Raw genomic sequence first — 25,187 nt, forward strand, 5'->3', positions numbered from 1 at the left:
AAGACTTCCGTGGAGAGGAACACCTACGAGTTGAAGCTATTTTTGGGGGGCTTTGCCTCCAGCCGAGCCCATATCTGTGTTTCAAAGTAAGAGAAGGCGATGGGGGGAGAAGGGATTCGCGGGGAAGTGGTCACAGGTTAACCCAGGGCTCAGACATTTACCTGGCTGGGAGCGGAGGTCGTCAGGGTTCAATTCATGCCTTATCGCTTCTCGGCCTTTTGGCTAAGATCAAGTGTAGTATCTGTTCTTATCAGTTTAATATCTGATATGTCCCCTACCCGGGGGCTATATATTAAATAGATTTTTGCAACAGGGAGATGGAATAGGGGCTTGCTCCATCCACTCCACGCATCGGCCTGGTATTGCAGTACATCCGGGCAACGGTGCACTCCTACCTCATGTGCTAAAACCAGTACTTTTCCTGCCGCTGCGTCCTGTCTCTTGTGGAAATTCCACCACATTTCGGACCAAAAAAGAGAGCAAGACCGTTTTTAAGGCCAGTTTAAATTTTCCCTCCGTTTTCGTATACAAAAAAAAAAAAAAAAAAAAAAAAGACAGACAGACAGACAGACAGACAGACAGACAGGCATGCAGGCAGGCAGGCAGGCAGGTAGGCAGGCAGACAGGCAGACAGGCAGACAGGCAGGCAGACAGACATGCAGGCAGGCAGGTAGGCAGGCAGGCAGACAGACAGACAGACAGACAGACATGCAGGCAGGCAGGCAGGTAGGTAGGCTGGCAGGCAGGTAGGCAGACAGGCAGGCAGGCAGACAGACAGACAGACATGCAGGCAGGCAGGCAGGCAGACAGGCAGACAGGCAGGCAGACAGACAGACAGGCAGGCAGACAGGCAGGCAGACAGACAGACAGACAGACAGACAGACAGACAGACAGACAGACATGCAGGCAGGCAGACAGGCAGGCAGGCAGACAGACAGACAGACAGACATGCAGGCAGGCAGGCAGGCAGGCAGACAGACAGACAGACAGACAGACAGACCTATGGCATGTTTCGCGTGCGTGCGTGTCAGCCTGTCTTATGGTGGCTACGCCTGTTCTGGTTCCTGGCAACCCGCGGGCCTCCGGCCTGGCGTGGCAGACGGTGCCGTGCCACGCCGGCGGCTGAGGAGTCAATATACTCTGGTTTCTCTTCATCACGCAAAAGCCTTTCGCCTTTTACTAAAGACTTCCGTGGAGAGGAACACCTACGAGTTGAAGCTATTTTTGGGGGGCTCTGCGTCCAGCCGAGCCCATATCTGTGTTTCAAAGTAAGAGAAGGCGATGGGGAGAGAAGGGATTCGCGGGGAAGTGGTCACAGGTTAACCCAGGGCTCAGACATTTACCTGGCTGGGAGCGGAGGTCGTCAGGGTTCAATTCATGCCTTATCGCTTCTCGGCCTTTTGGCTAAGACAGTGATCGACTCCGTTTGTAGGAGAAATTCTGCCTTTCCGTGGCGTTTTTTCCCCTACTGTTTGGAGCATATTTCTTTATTTCCCCAGCTTTTGGAATTTACAGCTTTTTCCATAGTTGCTGAATCCTAAACAAAAGGAATCCATTGGCCAGAGGGCGGCTTCTGCAAAGTAAGTAATTCCTTTTGTTTTTACTCATTTGTGCTGTTTTATCTGTCTTTATTTATTTTAGCTCTTGTTTTTAGTTATTTTTTAGCTTTTTACTGTTTTTATCTGTGGTACCTCCAAAATTTCGGCTGCTCGTGCCGGCACTAGGAGGCACCACAGCGTACGCTTCCTCCTCAAAGAAAATGCAGGGAAAACCCTGGAGATTTCAAGATTGGATTTCTCCAGAAAATTAATTCAGAAAACCCTTGGGTTTACACCAACAGAATTGAATTGCATTTTGGCTCTCCCTTTCAACAAAGGTTTTGATGTAAGTTTTGGAAATGCTTCCCTACTGAGAAAGTTTTGGCAGTCATTCGACCTGTATAGAACCCAGTTCTCTATGTTCACTGTTGAGAAGCTGACTGACAATGCCACAAAAATGGTAATTGTCAGAATGTTCAATGAAATGGTGAATGTAGATGACATTTATGTCTGGCTGGGAAGATATTGCACTGTGAAGGGCCAGGCTATGAAGGTGACAGACGAGGACGGTATCTGGAATTGCTCCTGGCGGGTCCCCATCCAGCAAGTGGAGGATCCCCAGGGCTTCCAGGGCCTGAGACAACTGCCATCCATGATAGTTCTTGGTGAAAACAGGGGCTACATCCACTACCAGGGTCCGCCCAAGCTATGCCGCAAGTGTGGTAAGCATGGGCACCTGGCAGAGGCCTGCCAAGAAATTGTTTGTGGGAAGTGCAGAGAAATTGGGCATGCTTTTGCCGAGTGCACCAATGGCAGAAAGTGCAATCTCTGTGGAGGCTCAGACCACCTCTTCAGAGATTGCCCACAATCATTTGCCAACAAACTAAAAAACAACAAAATGGCCGAAAAGCAAAAGAAGGCACAGGAGGCGGCAGTTGGAAACTTCATTGAGGAGGCGGAGCCGAAAAATTTGAATCTCCCGCCAAAAGAGGCCATTGGGGGAGAGGCGGGAGGCGTGACGGGAGGGGAGGGGCCAGATCAGGTAGAGGGTGGAGTCGAGGGAGAAAATGAAAAGGAAGAGGAAAAGGAAGAAAGTGAAAAGGAAATAGAGAGTGAGGAGGTAAGTGAGAAGGTAGAAAGAAAAGTTAGTGATATTTTAGGGTCTGTAAGCGAGAGTAGCTCCGAGAGCCCCTCCCTCCCTTGCGCCCAGCCACAAAGAAAGAGAATTGCAAAATTCTCTCCGGAGGTTGATGAGAACTTGGAGAAAAGGGGAAGAGCTGACCGGCCATTTGAGACATCCTTAGATGAGCCGGACAGAGTCTTCCCCTCAGGTTCACCAAATCAGACTTCCTTTTTAAACTTAAGGCTAACATCAACTCCTAGAGAGAAAGCTCATAGGAAAGATATGGCTCCAAACCCTTCACTGCCCAGTGCAGTGAAGGAAGAGCCGATATCACAAGAATTGTAATGTGTAGCTTTTAAGTATTTTAATGTTTTACCCTGTTGTTTTTATCATTCTTTTAATGGCCTTCACAGTCTCCACCCTAAATGTTCGAAGTGTAAGGACGGCTGTGAGGGCCCAAACCGTTTTAACATTTTTAAGTACATGCACGTCAGATGTGTTTTTATTGCAGGAATGCGCCTTACCGTTTTTAAAGTCATACCAGGACTGGGAGAGGAAGTGGACCCACGGACCCTCCATTTGGAGCGGTTCCAACAACAACCGCTCCGATGGAGTGGCCATTCTTATAAAAAACCCTCAGGTGCTGGTGAAGGGCAGCACGGTGGTGACTGACGGTCGGGCACTTTTAGCACATTTGATATTTTGAGGAAAAGATTTTAATGTACTTAACGTGTATGGTTTTAATGACAAAAACGACAGGTTTGACCTTTTACAGGACTTGCAGTCCCACATGCTAGGTAGGGCTCCCCTAGTAGTAGGAGGAGATTTTAACTGTGTTTTATCTAGGAAAGAGAGGAAAGGGGCAGGCGAAGGTTTTAAGGTAGACAAGACGTCGGTTTTATTGCAGAGTTTATGTAGGGATTTTAAGCTAACCGACTGTTTTAAAAACGTGCATCCAAGAGAGGAGGGCTTCACCTGGTTCAGTGGTGATGGCACCAAAGCCTCTCGCATCGACTACGTTTTTACCCGGGACTGCCCGCCAACCGATGCCACATTAGCCCCTGTTTTCTTTTCCGACCACGCTATGCTTACATGCACCCTGCCACTATCTTCGGTTGTGACTGTAGGAAGAGGTCTGTGGAAACTGAACTGCTCCCTCCTAGAAGACAAAGAGGTTGTGAGGGAGTAGTTCAGCGAATGGCAGACCCTTCAAGACTGTTTTGAGACACGAGCACACTGGTGGGAGATGGTGAAGGACCGGACTAGGAACTTTTTTAGGAAGATAGGTAAGCATAGGAAAGATAGGGAGAACAGACGCATGTTGGGACTGCAAAAAAGACTTCAAAGGTATTTTAATTTAACTCAACAGGGTCTTGATTTTAACGATGAAATAAAGGGAGTAAAGAAAGATATGTCAGTTTTAGCGGAAATAAAGAGCAAAGGTGTCATTGTAAGAAGTAAAGAAAGGGATATAGAAGAAGGGGAGAAATGTAGTAGGTACTTTTTTAAGAAAATAGTTAAGTAAGGGGGCGGCGAAAGTGGGTTTGAAGAAGGTAGATGGAAATATGGTTGGAGAAACAGAAGGAATAAAGGAAGTAGTGGAGGGTTTTTATGGGGATTTATATAAAGAAAAGAACAAATGCAATGACACCTTAAGAGAAGTTTTAGAGTACATAGATAGGACAGTAGAGGACAGTGTGTTTTTAGCCCAGGATTTTACCCTTTTAGAGTTAGATAAATGTGTTAAGAATTTTAAGAAGGGGAAGTCCCCTGGCCAAGACGGACTTCCCCTGGAGTTTTATCTGACTTTCTGGGACATTTTAGCACACGACCTACTGACTGTTTTTACGGACTTTGAACGACTAGACAGACTACCCGACAGTTTTAGAATAGGGATAGTTTCACTTCTGCACAAAAAGGACGACAAGACTGACTTGAAAAACTACAGACCGATTACCCTTTTAAATTTTGATTGTAAACTTTTTAGCAAACTTTTAACAAATCGCATGTCTTTGGTTTTAGGGGAGGTGATTCACCCGGATCAAGCCTGCGCCATTCCAGGGAGGAAGATCACGGACAGCCTCGTACTGATCCGAGACACCATCTGTTACGCGAGAGACAGAAACATTCGGCTGGTAGTCCTAAATTTAGACTTTGAAAAAGCATTCGATCGAGTCTCGCACCAGTACCTCTTCCAGGTATTGCAAAAAATGGGATTTCCAGGGAGGTTTCTAGCCTGGGTGGGACTGCTGTACGCAGACATTAACAGCAGAATCCTTGTTAACGGGCAACTAACAAAAGCGGTGGAAATACACTGCGGTGTCCGTCAGGGGTGTCCGTTATCCCCTCTCCTTTACGCAGCCTGCATCGAGCCATTGGCGCAGATCTTGAGAAAGGACCAACGAATCTGTGGGGTGGACATTCCGGGGAGTGGGGGACTGACCGCCAAGTGCGTTTTATATATGGACGATATCAACCTTTTATCCACTGACATTTTATCCGTGACCAAAGCACTGGACAAGACTGACTGGTACGGACGGGCCTCTGGAGCAAGACTGAACAGAGACAAGACCCAAGCCCAATTTTACGGACCGTGGACAGTGACTGACACAACCGGACTCCCCCTGACAGTGACACAGACTGACATCAAAATACTCGGGGTTAAGTTTGACAGGGAGGGGGGAGGGAAAGGGAACTGGCAGGACGTTTTAGGGAAAGTTAGACAGCGACTGGGTTACTGGGGACTGAGAAGACTGACCCTTGAAGGCAAGGTTTTAATCATTAAATCTGTGATTTTACCTCTGCTTTTATTAATCTGTTCTGTTTTTATCCCACCACGATCCACTCTTTTAGCCCTTGATCGAGCCATGTTTTATTTCCTGTGGGGGTCCAAGTGGGAGAGACTGAGGAGAGAAACTGTGAAAAGAGCCCCAAAGAATGGAGGAAAAGGGCTCCCGGACCTCCACCTGTTTTTAGGCAGCCGTTACTCAGCACTACATATAAAATACGCCTTGGCCCCATCCAGAGAACATAAAACAACAGCGATGGCACGCTTCTGGATGGGGTCCTACCTGAGACGGCTGCAGATTTTACCCACTGATCTGAGAGCACCTGTGTCTTTTAATCTTCCCACAACGTATAATTTCATCAAAGAATCTTTAAAAAAACATAACGTGGAGAAAGAGGAAGCTGAGATTTTAACTAACCACCGCTCTCTCCTCTCTCTTGTGCAGGAACGGGAATCAGTGAGCCCAGTGCGCGGGCTGGCATTCGGCGAGCCCTCTACCGTTTGGCGCAATGTGGCCCACCCTGCTCTGCTGAACAGACATCGGCACTTGTCGTGGATGGTAGCCCACGAGATCCTCCCGGTCAGGTCCGTGATGCACTCCCGGGGCATGGTGGCATCCGCCACCTGCCCCCGACCGGGGTGTGGCGCCCCTGAGTCGGTGCGGCACCTGCTCTGGGAGTGCAGAGCCGCTGAAGACCTGTGGGCACTCGCCGGCCCCCTACTATGCCTGTGCCTGCCAGCAGGAGAGGTCCTGAACGCCCAACTGGTGCTCTACGGGGTGAGCCGGAGGAGCATCCCACCGGCCGACTTTGCCAGACTCTGGCTCACCCTCACATGCTTAAAGGAAGCACTATGGACCTCCCGCAGCCTGCTGGTAGGGAAGCGCGTGGAGACCAACCCCCAGGCAGTGGTAGCTGCGGCCGTCGAGTCCCTGGGGGACTACGTCACACGTCGCTCATTCGGAGGAGGGGGCGGCGGCCCACGCGAGAGGTCTGGCCCTGACTGCGCAAGTGCCACTGCTGCCAAGGTCGAGGTTCTCCTCTGGGAGCCTGACACGGCAGGCTCGATGAGCTGTTCAGGAGACCGGGAGAGGCAACCTTGATAAGGACTCACCCCGTTTCTGTACAACAGCCACGTTTTTTATGACACCTACTAAAGACTCTCATTTTACAAGCCACACAATGCACTTTTAATACCCAAAAACTATTTTTTACACCCTTTTACTGAACCCATCTATTTTAACTCTGTAACCATTTTATCTGTACCCTTTTAAAACTTTATGTTTTAATACACATATACTGGGTTTTTGTGGTTTTATGATGGAAAATGTGTAGAAAAGTATAACTGTGTTTTTTTATATGAATGATGGCTTGTGTATTTGTACCAATAAAACTTTTACAAAACAAAAACAAAATCTGTTCTTATCAGTTTAATATCTGATATGTCCCCTACCCGGGGGCTATATATTAAATTGATTTTTGCAACAGGGAGATGGAATAGGGGCTTGCTCCATCCACTCCACACATCGGCCTGGTATTGCAGTACATCCGGGGAACGGTGCACTCCTACCTCATGTGCTAAAACCAGTACTTTTCCTGCCGCTGCGTCCTGTCTCTTGTGGAAATTCCACCACATTTCGGACCAAAAAAGAGAGCGAGGCACGAGGCCCTTTTTAAGGCCAGTTTAAATTTTCCCTCCGTTTTTGTAAAAAAATAAAAAAATAAAAAGACAGACAGACCTAAGGCATGTTTTGCGTGCGTGCGTGTCAGCCTGTCTTATGGTGGATACGCCTGTTCTGGTTCCTGGCAACCCGCGGGCCTCCGGCCTGGCGTGGCAGACGGTGCCGTGCCACTCCAGCGGCTGAGGAATCAATATACTCTGGTTTCTCTTCATCACGCAAAAGTTTTGACAACAGGCTCATGACTAAAGAACACACAGCTGTCTGCTGATTGACGCTTGACTGTAGATTTTCGCTTTGTGTCAAAAGAACTCCCTAACGCACACTTTTTCAAAGTAGGTGAATTCATCAGATCTGTTTGAAACATTGCATTTTATCCATGCACGACGACTGCTTATGTGACCAACTGGTAGTTTATAAGGTCTTGGCTCTAGAGTGCACGACAACGCCACCTGGGGCCTTTCCCACCAGGATATTACAGAGGTAAGCTGTTACACACCTTGCTTGAGACAAGCGGGTTCCCACACAGATACGAAACAAAGTAAGGACAGAGACGTGATCTCAATTATAAAAATAAACAAGATTTATTTATAAATAACAGTAAAAGGCCACTCTGTCATTCGTTTAGTTATGCCTTAGCAAAGAGAGGGGGGTAATGGCTGCCACCAGGTAGGTAACTGTTACAACACAGCAAAGATATAGTAGAGCTGTTGGGGAAGGGGCGGTTACCTGTCCATGAGAAGTGGGCGACACCACTCGTGCTCTCGTTTCCAGTGCCTATCCACACAAACACACACACACAGGCACAAGACACTGCAAAATGTAGGTGATCACAGATATGGTGAATAAGTGCAGATTACCACTACAAAAACACGGTGCGCAGTGCAGGGGGAAGACTTGACTCCGGCGACCTGTCCCATGAACAGCTTCACTAGCTCTGGAAGGGAGAAGGGACAAGGAAAGCTGGACATTAGATGTTGTCTTAAATGCAGCAGACTACCGGGACAGCCAATACCCCATGTACCTCAATGCCGTGGGGGAGGGAGCCAAAAAGAGGCAACTAAGTAGACGGCCGATTCAGATAATACAAAACTAAACAACCAGAGAAAGAAACAAAACCAAAAGGGGCAAAAGCTACTATTACATCGTAAACTTATGGTAGGCAAAACAGCAGTGGCAACTGCTACCTGAGGACACAAACAGACAGAGTAAGCCATACATGAATACACAGCATGAACATAATTAACAATATTAATTACAAGGTGCACTAGGCATTATCCTACTATACACTTAAATAACAGGCTAATGACATGGTAAGCTCACAAGAGCTGTTCAATAACCAAAAGGCCGTGCTTCAGCTTAAGACAGAATACCAATTCCATAGTTAACAGACAACATTTGTATGGATAATGTTACCTTTGTTGACTGTCTCCAAGGCAACACTACAGTACGGTCGCTGAGCGTCTTTTCACCCGAGACCTACGTTAAGACATGCTATTAAATGTACGCAGAAACCTCTGAACAAGGCAGCCTGATGTTAACCAACCAGTAATACAAATGTAAATGTAAATACCTTCAGTAGTGCTAACGTAGCCGACTACTCGGAAGCGTCTGGTGACAGTAGAACGCCTGTAGCCCACAATTTAGCATTTAGACAGAACATTAAACATATGCAGTGGTACAGCGTAACAGAGGAGGCAGTGGCACATACCTTTTTACTGACGAGCGCTGTGAAAACAGATAAGAGCTGCAACGTATACAGAACCCAGGAATGTCCAATAGCCTACTTGTGAGCTTGTTTTATAGAGTGGCTTTGCCGCTAATAGATGATTAGCCGCTGACCGGCTACCTGAGGGGCGTGTCAGAGGGAACTTGGGCTACGGCACTCACAAGAGGACAAACCTCATATGGCAGCGGTTCTGCTGGTCACACTTAGATACTCGCAGCACAGTTGCCCCATATAAATTGCCCATGAGCGCGGAGCTTGTCTTTGTCACTGTAGCAACTTTGCTCCATCAGCGGGAGAAGCCGGTTCGACGCCCCTGTAAGCACATGTTTCTCTAATTCCTTTGTTTCAGGCAAGCCACTGTGACGTCAGACGCCTTTACGCATGCAGCTTTGCGATGCTTAGACAGTAATAACATAATTCATGTTTACATTTCTTTAATTTTCGACGCGTTGTCGTAATTCGTGACGCATCAATGACCAATTGATTATATGGCAATGCAATGAAAAAAGCGTGTGGAAAACAGTGTTAATGACAGATTTGAGAAGCACATTTCTTCAATGTTGGCCGCATGGCATTCCTGTGCAGGTGACAATGGTAATTTTTCAAAACGACAAGGATATTTAAACACATGATTATTTGTTTGCTGTGCTCTATGGCCTCTGCTACAGACCTCATCGAAATGACACTTAGATATCTTAGGGTGTACATATCAGGTCTTCCCAAATGGTCTAGCGGATAGGAATCTGCCTTGTAACGCAGGGCGGCCCAGGTTCGATTCCCGTCATGGCAAATGATTTTTGTAGAAAAATAAAATGAGTCCCAACGTGTGCAACAGAACAGTTCGAAATCTCGTTACATTTGCATCGTCATGAACATGACTTATATCAGGCTAGCTCATTTTTTCTTTGTTCATTTTAAGTGTAGAAACAATATTTCGTTTGTGACCATTTTTTTCTGCCGTTTTGACAACAGGCTCATGACTAAAGAACACACGGCTGTCTGCTGATTGACGCTTGACTGTCGATTTTCGCTTTGTGTCAAAAGAACTCCCTAACGCACACTTTTTCAAAGTAGGTGAATTCATCAGATCTGTTTGAAACATTGCATTTTATCCATGCACGACGACTGCTTAGATACTCGCAGCACAGTTGCCCCATATAAATTGCCCATGAGCGCGGAGCTTGTCTTTGTCACTGTAGCAACTTTGCTCCATCAGCGGGAGAAGCCGGTTCGAAGCCCCTGTAAGCACATGTTTCTCTAATTCCTTTGTTTCAGGCAAGCCACTGTGACGTCAGACGCCTTTACGCATACAGCTTTGCGATGCTTAGACAGTAATAACATAATTCATGTTTACATTTCTTTAATTTTCGACGCATTGTCGTTATTCGTGACGTATCAATATTTCGTTTGTGACCATTTTTTTCTGCCGTTTTGACAAATTATGTGACCCATTACTTTCGCACGGTACTGTATAACCTTCTGTGGAAAAGAGTTCTACATGGAACCCAAAAGGTTTCTTCAAAGGGAGAGTGGAAGAAGAACCCTTTTTGATTCTAGGTAGCACTTTTTTTCTAAGAGTGCAGGATCTGTGATGGGTCTGTCTGTCTCTATCTACGGTATATTCGCTTGAATGCCACAGCCTATTTGAGTATTGTTGCTGACCATGTGCATCCCTTCATGGCCACAATTGACCCATCTTCTAATGGCTACTTCCAGCATGATAATGCACCATGTCACAAAGCAAAAGTTGTCTTAAACTGGTTTCATGAACATGACAATGAGTTCAGTGTTCTTCAGTGGCCTTCCCAGGATCTGAATCCAATAGAACACCTTTGGGATGTGGTAGAACGGGAGATTCACATCTTGAAAGTGAACCTGAAAAATCTGCAGGAATTGAGTGATGCAATCATGTCATCATGGACCAGAATCTCAAAGGAATGTTTCCAACATCTTGTGGAATCAATGCCACGAAGAATTGAGGCTGTTTTGAGAGCAAAGGGAGGCTCTACCCAGTATTAGTATAGTGTTCCTCATAAAGTGCTCTGTGAGTGTATATCTAACTCTCTTTGTTTTTGCTGGTCTGTAGGATCTATGATGGCCGTCAGCCCATCCTGTGTATCATGGACACAGCCATGATCAAAACCATCCTCATCAAGGAATGCTACTCCCTTTTCACTAACAGGAGGGTAATACGCTACATTGAAGTGGTTGTATGGGGAAAAAAACATAAGGGCTCCTTAAATAGATAATATCATTGTTATGATAGCATTATTAATATTAGGTTAATCTTGCAGTATATAATAATTATTATTTTTCTAGAATATCTATCTCAACGGGCCTCTGTATGACGCCGTGTTTATCGCTGAGGATGATGCATGGAGACGGATCCGCAGTGTCCTGTCTCCCTCCTTCACCAGTGGGCGGATCAAAGAGGTACAGTCCCATCTCTCCTCTCCTTCTTTCATTCATTCCTTTATACAACACAAATAAATGAATGACTAACAACTCTGACGTGTGTATGTGTGTGTGTGTGTGTGTGTGTGTGTGTGTGTGTGTGAGAGTGTGTGTTTGATTTGTACTATGTGTATAGTGTGTATTCATTGTTGTTTGTTGTTGTGTGAAGCAGCAACTTTAATGAATCAATCCAAAACAAATTTTCATCCAGGACAATAAAGTATATTTGATCTTATCTTCGATAAGTTCAGTGGTCAGATGACAGAGTACAGAATAATAGTTCATCTTTGGAGTCACTTATTCTTTGACTATATACATAATGTATCCTGTATGGATGTATATTCTCAGGCTATATAAACATTAAAATAATTCCTGTTTCAAACATGATATTAATATATGTTTTGCACATATTACTCCACGTATCAATCATGATATTTTTCCATGTATCCTTCCCAACTCAGATGCTCAGGATCATGAAGCAGCACTCTGGTAACTTGGTCAGCAATCTGAAGAAGACGGCTGATAACGATGAGCCCATTGAACTAAAGGAGTGAGTATTTATCTCCGAGACGATAAGGTGAATTTGTAATTTCAGTGAACTCCCCCTTTAATTTTGTGGTTGTGGTTCTGGTGGTCAGAGATTGTGTGGTTGTGTTCCAGGTTCTTTGGACCATACAGTATGGATGTGGTCGTCAGTACTTCATTCAGTGTCGACATCGACTCCCTCCACAACCCCTCCGACCCCTTTGTGACCAACATCAAGAAAATGCTCAAGTTTGACATCTTCAGCCCACTGTTCCTCACAGTCGGTACAACTGCCCCCATATAGCTTTCAGTCATTTTGTGCTTAATAAATGAAGCTATTGATTTAATTGATTAGACTGACATAAAACACAGCTGCCAATGGTTTGCGCTCTACTCATTTGACAAACACATGGGCCCTGTCAAGAACCAACCTCTAGTTCCTAAATGCTGGACACTTGGAGATCTGAGTGGATTGGATACAGAAGTGTCTAGGGATAGAGCCTAGGAGTTGTTTCTGGACAGGGCTGTGCATTGAATAGGATTGGAGTCACGTATCATGGTATTTCCTGTTCCTGTTTGTAACCGTGGCATTTCCTGTCCGTCCAGCATTCTTCCCCTTCATGGGTCCTGTTATGGCAAACATGGAGGTATCCCTATTCCCTGCCTCGGTCACAGATTTCTTCTACGCTGTCTTTCAGAAGATCAAGTCCAATCGCGTGGCTAGCACCAGGAAGGTATGTAAATATAACTGATCAAATATACGATCTTCAGCCAGTATTGTGTAATACAATTGTAGAGATTTGGTAGCATCTGGTAGTTCTCATGTGATTTTGATCTGACGTAAGCCTGCTTCCAGAGTCGGGTAGATTTCCTGCAGCTGATGATAGACTCGCAGAAAGACAGCAACTCAAAGGGAGAGGAGCAGAGTAAAGGTGCCTGCCTTAAACACACACACACACACGCACACACACACACACATACAGTACCTGCCTCAAACACCTATACCTACAAACACACCGTGGAAATACTCTACTTCGTCCCTTTCTCACACCTACCACCCCATTTCTCCCATCATCATAGGATTGAGTGACCATGAGATCTTGTCCCAGGCAATGATGTTCATCTTTGCTGGCTATGAGACCACCAGTAGCTCTCTGTCCTTCCTGGCCTACAATCTGGCAACCAACCCTCACATCATGACCAAGTTGCAGGAGGAGATAGACACTGTGTTTCCCAACAAGGTAACCCCTCTGCAGACTCCTATATAGTACTATTCATGTGGAACAGGAAATATGATAGTGACAGTGTTTTAGAGGGTACTGATGAGTGTGTAACCCCTGTGCACTGCAGACTCCTACAGTATCTATTACTATTGCTTTGGAACAGATGGTTAGATAGGTGACAGTATTTTGCAGTGTGCTAATGTGTCTGTAGCATCCCTGTGCAGACTTCTGCCCAGTATTATTCATTTGAAACAGGAAGTAGATAGGTGCTGTTGGAATCTTCAGAATAGTTAAAAGGCCAGTACCTGAGGACCTGAGGGATCTACAGGGTATATACCTTAAAAGCATGTCTGAAATGCAGTGGTGTGCATGACCATAGAGTGATTTCTAAACTAATACAATTATCTTAAAATAAATTATAAAACTAACAGGTAATCAGTGCAGAGACTTGTGTGATATGTGCTCTCCATCTGACTCGTGCTGCTGCATTTTGTATCATTTGCCAAGAGCTTTCTTTGGTCGACCAGACAGGAGAGTGTTACAGCAATCAAGGCTGCCAGTAATACAAGCATGCATTCGTCTCTCAGTGTCAGCCTGGGAGAGGAAAGGTTGCACCTTTACAGCTGTGTTCTGTAAAGGTCCATGTAATATTCAAGCTTTCTAAAAGCTTCCTAACGGTTGTAATGACTATCTTTAATCGGTAGCGATCAGGGAACAAGATCCCTTATAATAAATCCCTTATGAATAAATATTTCATTTACGAACGCTGTTTTGGTTCGGAAAACACGCTTTTTAAAATGCAGTGTCCTACCTGACATTCGGTTTGCATATAAACATGTTGTGAGTGCCAGGGGTGTTCTAGGGGAGTAGACTGACCTTTCTCTGGTGGCTGCCTCTCCCAATCGTGTGCGCATGCAGAAACACAACAGCTAATGTCCAACACTGCAAGTTCATTTTGGGGGGATATATTAATAATAGGGAGGATGTTGTTGTTTGGACAACTTCAGACAGAATTTCTCCACGATGGCAGATTTCCGGCAAACTTACTTACTCTTCTTTAAGTGATACAAATATGTTTTAGTCACATTCTTGATATGGGTTTCAAAATTAAGATCTGAGTCAATGGTAACACCTTGTTTTTTTGCCTGGTGCTTAGTGTTACTGTAAGTAGTGTCTTTAAGTGTGCAGACAGTTTGACCAGGACAAGGACAAAGAGCATTTTGGCATCAGCATTAATTAATTAATTCTAAGGTCATTAAGAACCTAGTTAATAACTTAACAACATAGTGCTATCTCAGTTCTATGATCGGCACAAAAGCCAGATTGGAACATGTCAAAGGTACAGTTGGGAAGAAGGAGATTATTTAACAGTTTGAACACCTTTTTTTCAAGAATTATTATTTTTTTGCTTAAAAAGGGAAGGTTGGAGATTGGCCTAAAATCGCTAAGGACTGAAGAGTCTAAGTTACTTTTCTTCAGGAGGGGTTTCACCATGGTAGTTTTCGGTGCAGATGAACAGACCCCCACTTTGCTGAGCATTTCTGTATGACCACTGCAAAAGAGTTCATAGTGCTTCCATGTGGTGGAAGGTGGGGTAACAAGTCATCAAACACATCTTCAGGTCTTGCCTGAGTGATCCTCCTCACCTAATATTGGTTCTCTTATCTCAGAAGTATGTTGCAAATTCCTCACATTTGTAGGTGGAGAGCAGATCACCAGGTGTCTTGTGGGCGGGATTTATAAGGCTGTCAATCGTTGAAAAGAGCACTGTTTGAGTTGTTATGATTCATTATCAATTTTGAGAAATGATCCCGTCTTGGCGTTTTTTTATTGCCTTATTAAAAGCAGAAAGATGCTCTCGAAGAATATCAAGGTGGACCTGCAGTTTTTGTCAGCTCAGACTTTCTGCAAATTCTTTTAAATTTGGCCACAGCCTTTTTCAGTTTGACTGGTGCTACAGAGTCGATAGTTGCCCTTAGTTTGGTGTTGAAGCTGGTTACTAAATCATTATCACAAGAGGAAGCTGTTGATGGTGTACTATTCATATTCATATTCATCATGAAATTCTCATCTGCTCAGCGACATGGCTAGATAAATAATAGAGCGAAAATATATTTTTTCCCCACTTCTAATAGACTGACATGCATCATGTTTAGCCAGGTTTCAGATAAAAACATTACAGTGCAGCTTTCGCTCTGAGATAAGATCAATAAAGGTTTTGCCAGATAGGGACCTAATATTCAAAAGCACCATGGTAATGTTCTCTGGGCTGTTCGGTGCTGCCCGGCCACAGTTAATGGAATGGATACCAAGTTATTCACATTTGAACCACCTGACAGTTTTCTTGTAGTCTGTCGACTGTGATAGGAAATAATAGACTATAGCACATTCAGTATTCCAAGCAGTCAATCCACTAAAAGCAGCCCAGTTTAGTGGCATTTTGACTTCTGATTGATCCTTGTGTACATCTATCATTTACATTGTTCAGTGGAATCTAAATGTATTTTCTTCTAACTATCAAGATAACATTATTTAGCGATTTTTTTGTTTATTCATGTATAACAAAAAAGCAAGACACTATTACACACGTACATTGAAAGTAATGGCGTTCTGTATGCGGGTGTCATGAAATTAGGCTATGCAGATTAGAATAAGTATAGTACTGTGTTCATTTCCCCCCCAAAAAACACCAAAAACTAACAGCTCTTCAGATTTGCGACGAAAAAGAGTTAGTTCTGGGCTACGGCTACGTGAACGACCAATCACTAGTGCTCATGTGAGTGTAATATCCCTGTGCAGGCTCCTATCCAGTACGAGGCTCTGATGCAGATGGACTATCTAGACAGCGTGATCAACGAGTCTCTCAGGTTGTACCCCATCGACTTGAAAGAGTCGCCAAGAAATCTGTTGAGATCAGCGGCATCACCATCCCCAAGGGTATGGTCGTCATGATACCCATCTGGACCTTGCACCGTGACCCCGATGTGTGGGAAGACCCAGAGGAGTTCAAACCAGAGAGGTAATGGGCCACATCTTAACCACAACCACAATATCAATCACAACAGCAACGATAAGAGCAGTGTTCCACAAACAACCATAAAACAAACCTAAATGCGACGACCAAACACAAACAGGTTTCTTCAACCATGTATAACCATCATATTACTGTGATTTAATTTATATGTTCTTTAACCCCTCCTCCTCTGAACTCTCCGTGTGTAGGTTCAGTAAGGAGAACAAGGAGAGCATCGACCCATACACCTACATGCCGTTCGGGTTGGGCCCACGGAACTGTATCGGGATGCGATTCACTCTGGTATTGATGAAACTGGCGATGGTGGAGATTCTACAGAGGTTCAACTTCACCGTCTGCAAAGAGACAGAGGTGAGACAAAATAATGATACAATGATTGTAAATATAATTTTGTACCTATGACTTTGTTGCGTTTCTATATGTAGCAGAGGTGATTTTGGAATCACACTCGCGTGATGAGGTAGCCCTGCCTGAGACATGTAAACTGAAGTGTCGCCCTCAGACCTTGAGGATGTCCTCTTGGCTTAATAGTAGCGTTTGTGTCTTCCACATGGGAGACCCGGGTTTGAACCCCCATACTACAATTCTGTACTTGCGTACTGCATGAGTATGTACTCCCCATTTAATTTCCCAGATTGCATTTTTCAGTACTAGGCGCCAATTATCCTCAGTATAGGCTACCTACTAAATGATGGAAGTGTGAGATTTTAAAAAAAGCTATTTGTATTTCTGCAAAACTCCCTCGAGACTTCATAGGGCCATTTTAATGTATGTCGACCCAAGAGAGGTTGTCCAGGAGTTTGAGTTTATTTGAATTTATAGTGCAATGCTACCCGAACGTAACAGTGGTATTAGGTAACATTCATAGTGTAACGCTGACATCTGTTTTACTCGTTCCTTCATACTTTAACTGTGTGTCAACTCTCACCGGATCCCCATTGAGATGGACCTACAGAACACTCTGATGCCCATACGGCCCATCAAACTCAAGCTGCTGTTCCGCTGCCAGGAGTCCAACGACAACCAGCTCAAAGCAGACAGCCAGTGAGGAGGACCTGCCCTGCTGCAGGTCTCTCAGTTATTATGTTACACATAGATCTAGGATCAGCCCCAACACTGGCTACTTTCAAAAATGGGCTTAAAAAAAAAAAGGGCTTCGCTTTTGCCTTAAATTGAAACTAAATTGGCGCTAATAATTGCACTGTGACCCTAAAATGCACTGTGACCTTTATTCTTTTTTTATGTCTTTTATGCGTTTTTATTCTAATTTTTTTTTCATGCTGTTTCCTTTTTATCTATTTTACGTAAAGCACTTTGAATTGCCTCTGTGTATGAAATGTGCTATATAAATAAACTTGCCTTGCCTTGCCTTGCCTCGCCTCGCCTCTGGGCTCTGCTGCTACTGTATACTGCTCTCTTTGTATCTGTCTAATAGTGGAGGTCCAGGACTCGTTGTACAGAGACAGTTGTTGTCTGTCGTCTGCAGTGCAGGGATTTGCATGTGACTTGTGTATGTTTTGTACTCGTCTGGTAGTGGGTCTCTATCATCACGCTAAAAACGTGTGTATAATCACAAACTAAATCATAACATGAGAATGAACAACATGCCATCAAAACATGACAATAAATAGGTGTTAGATTAGATTCAACTTTATTGTCATTGTGCAGAGTACAAGTACAGAGACAACGAAATGCAGTTAGCGTCTAACCAGAAGTGCAAAAAAGCAGAAAAGTGCAATGTGAACAATATATACAGGTAGAGCAGTATAAGCAATATATGAGCAGTATAAGTAGTGCAGTATAAGCAGTATATGAGCAGTATAAGTAGTGCAGTATAAGCAATATATGTATTAACAGTAACATTATAAGCAGAATAAATATAGAATGCAGTATGAACAGTATAAGCAGTATATGAGCTGTATAAGTAGTGCAGTTACCAATGTATTGGGTCTATCTATGGGTATCGTAGTGCAGCAGTAGTCAAAATGTACCTGCATTTTATCGGTTGAAGTGCCATCTCATCTGTCATAAGATTTGACTTGTAAAACTGAAAAGTAGGATACAACTAATAGCCTAAATGTATAAACACAGACCACAACCAAAAAACAACATGGGAAAATCGTTTACGCATCCTCTGCAGCAGGAACAGTGCAGAGAAAAAGTATGTACAGTAAACCCCATAACTGAATACACTTCATACGCTTCAGCGCGACACAGAACGCCTATACTGCAACAAAGTAAAAAGATGAGACAGACACGTGTCTTCAATAACTTGCATGTTTAATCAAAATACAAGCATTCGGCACATCGTTAACTTGTAGGAAAGTTTAATCAGGTTTTATCAATTGTATTATTTTAAATGTGAAATAAATATCATCAGTGCAGAGGCTATAACACACTACAAAAGTCACATTAAATCACGGAAAGTAGGCTAGGCTAATTAACGGAACTATATGAATATACAGCCGGAGCCCAGTCCAGGGTTCTGAAAGCGACAAGTAACAAGTGTGCCCATCAACGGTCTAGATATTAGGCCTATACGTAACATTTAGTCCTCCACTTTATATCACAGCTAGTATAACGTTTAAAATGACTACAAAACAAAAGCAATATAGTCTACAGTGAACGGCGCATTGTCCATTTGTCATACATGTCCAAACAGACCTGCTCACTTGAATAGGAAAGTAGCGCGGCGGTTCGTTGCTTCAGCAAACCTCTCGATGACTTTACTGTTGAAATCCATCTGTCCCTGGATCAATGCATTTTCAATGGAAAGCATGTCAAGGCCGTTCAGTCGCTGGTGTCTGTTCTGTTCTGACAGATGTATAATGTCTTTGAATCCAGCCGATGCCCAAATAGTCTCCACCAAAAATCATACATGGGAAACAGAACAGCGCATGTTTCGAGGTGGTAGCGGTTAGCCATCTCTTTTTGTCAAACCATTCCTGTTGGCCCTAAACGTTTTATCTCCAACTTCTCTTCCAAAGGCAATGTACTAAACCGCATGGTCAACAAATAATCTACACGATTCATTGTGAAAACTTTAGCTAGCTAGCATTAGCGATAGACGTACAGTAGATGAACTGAATTGCTTTGTGATTATTTCCTGTCATGTCAGACCACGTTAACGACATTAGCGTTTAATAGTTTTTCGCCACCTGTTGCTAGGCAGAATTCATACCCAATATAATTTGCGTGAGGTTTTCCCTGCTTACGCCAATCACGCTCACGTTGTTCCCCTCGCAACGATGGGGCAGAGTGCTCCGCTGCCCCACAGCAGAAAGACGGGACAGAGAGCGCAGTCCGCACACACTAGTAATTACTAGTAATTAGTAATTACTCCAAAAACAGCACTATACGAATTATGAGTCAAGTTTATTATATTTATACACACCAATTTCACCATTTAATCTATTTTGTATTAAATATAAAATACTTATTATTACTAATAAAAAATATGACTAATAATTGTTTCGTATTTGTAATGTACTTTATGAGACTTTATGTTTGTAATGTACTTTATAAAGAAAAAAACCCTGTATATCCCCAAATTTGATTCTATGCAATATGTTTTTTCAAATGTTGTATTTGTCTTGTAGGCTACTTTTGTGTAAGCCGTATATTGTGGGTAAAACGCACTATAAATTCAAATGAACTTAAACTTAAATGTGTATTGCAGTGGAATCCTAACTCGAGATCCGCGTGTAAATCGAATCAATTTCCCATTGACATGAATGCAAGATTTACGCGCGCGGATTTGGAGTTAGGATTCCACCCAAAATGCGTTGCTATTGGTATCATTATGACGTTGATATGTACACAGAATTGAGAATGTTCTGCAATAATACACAAAGTTCTTGAACTTCTAGTTTAGTGGCATAACGAGCTAAGACGCAACCTGAACCTGTGCAATCAGTATTACCAGAGTGAGATATAAAGAGATTATAACCGGAAGATTCGGCGCTTATACACAGCCTACTGACTGAGGTAGGCTAATGTAGGCCAGAGATGTAGTATAGTTGACATATAGTATAGTTTTATAACACTTGTATTTGTAAATACTTGAGACGGCATAGGCCGACTACCTTTGCAGCATTTGGACAAGGGACGCGTAAAAATGTCACTGAGAGATATCTGTCACTAGGAGATGATATTCCCATTAAGTCGAATTCAGCGTTGGATATTTCTTATATGCCTAAAAACTCACATCTTTAGAAAGGCCTTCCTTTAGGTCCTGTCCTCTTGTTGTTGTTAGTGTTTTGTTTGTGTTTTTGTTTGTGTGTCTATTGCACTCAACTGCACAGGCTTTGAAATTGTTGGCTACAAATGAAAAACACATTACAAATAAAATATATTTTTTATTATTATTATGAGAGACCCAAATGCATGAATTGAATTAGGGATATTTTAATTTTGCCGAGGTCTTCTGCTTATTAGCCTATAGGCTCCTACCTGTACCAGGCCGATTCCAGTTAATAAAATGTGCCCATTATATGGCCACTGATATTTGACCTGTTGGCCACAATTGTAGGCTATATTTCAAGGCGTGTCAACAAACATAGCCAGCCAACCCACACTGGAAGCTTTTGCTGACTCTAACATAGGCCGGACCAAGTCACTTCGAACCATTGCATCGAACGCTGATAAGAGTTGTTAGGCAGTGAATTACCATGATAGTCATTCCAAACCCATTATGACGCCAGCCGAACGCACATTATAGATAATAACATTTCTTTGCTGCCAATCGGTGTACTGGTATTTGTTGACTGATTCAGAAGGGCAAGCTCAAAGATTGTTATCCCATTCTCATTTGGGGAATCTTTCTGACATTCCTGTTGCATTATAGTATGGGTGTGTGGAGATTATTTCAATCATTTTTGTTTGTGTTCTATCTACTGTAGGTGCATAAAAACAATGGAGGTGAAAATATATATGAGTATTGAGGATTAAGACAGAGAAGGCAGAGTTTGATAAAAAGATAGAGGAATATGAGAAACAAAAGAGAAGGGACCAAAAAGTTAGGCAGAGGGAGGAGGAGATCCTGGCCAGAAAGGCAGAAAGACTGCAGGAGGACAGGAATGAGTTCAATAGGGAGAGGGAGGAGATGGACAGTGGGATCAAGATCCTCATGATGGAGATTGAGTAGAGAAGGAGTCCTCAAAGGAGATACTTAGAAAGGCTGAGAAGGCAGAGGCAGAGTTAAATATGATGAGGAAGGAGAGCGTGAAAATCCAAAGAGACGGACAGAAGGTGGAGCAAGAAATGCTCAGGATGTGGAAGGAGAAAGAGACATTTCTCAAGGCCAACAAACAGATGGAGAAAGAGATGGAGAAAAATATGGTGGCAGTCAAGAGGAGAGAGAGGCCCTGGTGATGGAGGCCGAAGAAAGACTTAAACTGAACAAGGAAAAAGAGAAGGAAGAGCAGGAGAAGGAGGCCTCAAAGGAGATGCTTAGAAAGACAGAGAAGGTCGGAGCAGAGTTGCAAATGATAAAGAAGGAGTGGATGAAAATCAAAAGAGACGGGCAGAAGGTGGAGCAAGAAATGCTCGGGATGTGGAAGGAGAAGGAGACATTTCTCAAGGCCAAGAAACAGATGGAAAAAGAAATGGAGGCAGTCAAGAGGAGAGAGGCCCTGGTGATGGAGGCCGAAGAAAGACTTAAACTGAGCCAGGAAAAGGAGAAGCTAGAGCAGGAAAAGGAGACCTCAATAGAGATGCTTAGAAAGATAGAGAAGGTCGGAGCAGAGTTGCAAATGATAAAGAAGGAGTGGATGAAAATCAAAAGAGACGGGCAGGATATGGAGCGAGAAATGCTCAAGATGTGGAAGGAGAAGGAGACATTTAAAAAGAATAAGAAACAGATGGAGAAAGAGATAGAGGCCATCAAGAGGAGAGAGGCCCTGGTGATGGTGGCTGAAGAAAGAGCGAAACAGAGTCTGGAAAAAGAGAAGCTAGAACAGGAGAGGGAGACATTGAAGAAGGTGAGCATGGTGATGATTAGAGAGATGGTAGAGAACCTATAGACTAAGTAGATGAAGGTGATTGTTGCTAGTTTTACTATTGCATTTAGTCCATGACCTTCAACTCTCAGTTGAATTTGTCCAATTCTTGTCTCACCTTGCACTCCCCTCTGATGTTACTTTTTTAATTTCAGATGAACGATGGCTCCAGATATGCCCCAACCCTCATGTTCTCGTTGAGAGAGACTCCTCTGATGGCTCAGCTGGTACACAATCAGGCAAACCAGGGGACGAGCCTTTCTGTCAAAAGCCTTGTTGATGTGGCCCTGGCTGAGAGCGTGTGGGGGTGCAGAGATAAGACAGGGGACTGCACATGCCGACACCGTTAGCCTGGAAACCTCAACACAATTGGCCGCTATTTAGGGATACATAGCAAATCAATTTATATAGTTGTCTTCAGTTCAATAAATTAAGTTGAACATTAAATTAAATTGACTTCCTTTCTCTACCACTGTGACTGCTTGTGGCATTTATTATTATAGAAAGTCTTACTTGTGATGACCGTGATGTATGTAGCTGAAGATGAATGTAGCTATTTATTTTAAGTCGCTCTGGATAAAAGCTTCTGCTAAATTACTCAAACGTAGGCCTAAAGTACATCCGTAAAATAATGTATCCATTTCCTGTTAACCATCTCTAAACCCTAGATGGCAGTATTTACTCTTACACCAGAAACGTGACCAGTTGCACGTGTGGATGCAGAAGAAATAGCCTCCCAGTCTGTTTCTGCAAGGAACTTCTAATTTATGGATTCTGTACATTGTTTTATGTTGAGAGTCTTGTCAAGTCTGAATATCTTAGAGTTGGGGTTTGTCCTCTACCTCCAAATATAAACGAGGACAATCACTTTGTTTTTCATACAGGTACCACTATTGTATGTATTTCTGTAATCTATGTTTCTATTACTTTACCATACTATGAAACTAATTGAATATGTTTTTAAGCGTCCAAAAAGCATTGATACCATTTCCAAGCACTCCAAGAATCATTTTGCGTTGCTGCTGCAGCAGCTGCGCAATGTCAACACTTTACACACGCACTGGTGTAGCATGTAACATTAAAATCCATCAACTTCATATCACACCATTGATGATTGGTGAACTTGTTGGATCAGTTAAGGCCTGTGCCAGAAAACAGTACACACACCAATCACACAATGGGACTATAACAGGCACATACAGTGCATTCTGAAAGTATTCAGACCCCTTCACTTTTTCCGTATTATGTTATGTTACAGCCTTATTCAAAAATAGATGAAATAAAAAAATTTCCTCATTAATCTACACACAATACGCAATAATGACAAAGGTGCTTCAACAAAAAACGTAAAGGGTCTGAATACGTATGTAAAGGTGATATTTCAGTTTTTTATTTTGAATAAATTAGCAACAATTTCTAAAAACCTGTTTTTGCTTTGTCATTATGGGGTATTGTGTGTAGATTGATGAGGAAAAAGGCTGTAACATCACAAAATGTGGAAAAAGTGAAGGGGTCTGAATACTTTCAGAGAGCACTGTATTTACATCTTGATTCACAGAATCACACCTCGTACACACTTGCAAGTGATAGCAACGCCTATCACCTGTCCCAATAAAGGGATGCTACAAGCGCACCATTTCATCCTTTCCACTCTTCACTCTCTGACTGTCTGAAGTGTACTGTAGTTGTGTTGTTGTAGCTGGGTACACCTCAGCCTATGATTCTCATGGGGCGTTAGGTTGAAAAGTGTACTGTAGTTGTGTTGTTGTAGCTGGCTACACCTCAGCCTATGATTCTCACGGGGCGTTAGATTGTCTCTGATAGAATCCTACGGTTCAGCTCAACGATGATTTTCACCTTCTGAGCACCTGTTAACTCTCTGAGCTAGCAGGCTAACCTGTGAGCTCTCAATTTTTTGTTATTGTTGAACCCTAGCTCGACGATAATTCCTCAGGTTATTATTAGAACTTGCAAGGTCACATGTGTAGGCTACAGCTAGCACTTGGGACGGACGGCTAACTAAGTTACTTGTTGTTTCCGGACAGCTGAGAACCTTGGCTAGCTTTGACAAGGTAATATTGAGAAATATTAGCACCCTGTTTGCAGGAGGGTTGGTCAGCTTGTGTTTGTAGCCCTAGGACTACTGAGCACTTTCTAGTAATTAATAATTTACTAGCTAGTTACCTCGTATAATGATCTGGAACATACCAGTTCTCTCTGGTGTGGGACCAGCACCATATCTAACTATGCGGGTACCAGTTCCCTGTAGCACGTGGGTGTAGCAATGCTGAGGTGTGCTGATATTGTACCTGTTTGTTGCATCGTGCGCTGTATCTAAACTAACCCCACAACTAAGTCAACTAATAAACATGGGCTACGCATATCTTAAACATGCCTGTGTGTGTGTGTGCGTGTGTGTGTGTGTGTGTGTGCGTGCGTGCGTGCGTGTGTGTGTGTGTGTTTGTGCGTGCTTGCGTACATGTGTTTTTTCGGGGATGCAGAGAAAGTCTTCCAGCTGTTCCAATGACAACATCCATCCATCCATACATACATAGACCTATGCATTTAATTCTGGTTTGTTTATAACTAAGAGGAAGACACATTTATCATCAAAAACCACTAGGTATCATCAAAAAGGATGGTCACAGTTTGCTAAAAAAGAGTACCTAAAAAGCCTGCAAAGGTCTCGTAAAAGATATTGTGGACAGATGAGATGAATATTATCATGGACTAGAGTGACAAAAGTTTGGAGAAAAAAGGATCTGCCCAAGATCCACAGCATACCACCTCATCTGTGAAACATGGTGCAGGGGGTGTTAGGTGTGGGCATGTATAGTTGCCATTAGAACTTGCTAACTTGTCTTAATTGATGATTGTACCTGCTGACGGCAGCAGCAGAATGTATTCTGAAGTGCACAGAAACATCTTGTCTGCTTGAGTGCAAGCAAATGCCTCCAAATGCATTGGATGGAGCCACACCATACAATAAAACAATGACCCAAAACACTGCCATAGCAACTAGTGGAAAGATCTTGATTGGCCAAGTCAATCTTCAGATTAAAATTCAATTGAACATGCATTACATTTCCCTAATGA

At 43.3% G+C, this 25,187-nt stretch overlaps 1 pseudogene across 1 annotated transcript in view; it reads left to right on the forward strand.

Moving 5' to 3' along the window:
- LOC310819875 (cytochrome P450 3A30-like) overlaps positions 1–25,187 on the forward strand; it is a 44,104-nt pseudogene that overhangs the window by 12,888 nt on the left and 6,029 nt on the right. Inside the window, exons 4-12 of the transcript in view lie at positions 10,943–11,042; positions 11,176–11,289; positions 11,772–11,860; positions 11,971–12,106; positions 12,510–12,569; positions 12,692–12,761; positions 12,916–13,076; positions 15,858–16,077; positions 16,281–16,443. The product of the transcript in view is annotated as a cytochrome P450 3A30-like (transcript). The remainder of the gene's footprint in view (positions 1–10,942; positions 11,043–11,175; positions 11,290–11,771; positions 11,861–11,970; positions 12,107–12,509; positions 12,570–12,691; positions 12,762–12,915; positions 13,077–15,857; positions 16,078–16,280; positions 16,444–25,187) is intronic.

Source organism: Argentina silus (assembly GCF_951799395.1).
Source record: "Argentina silus genome assembly, chromosome: 19".
NCBI lineage: Eukaryota > Metazoa > Chordata > Actinopteri > Argentiniformes > Argentinidae > Argentina > Argentina silus.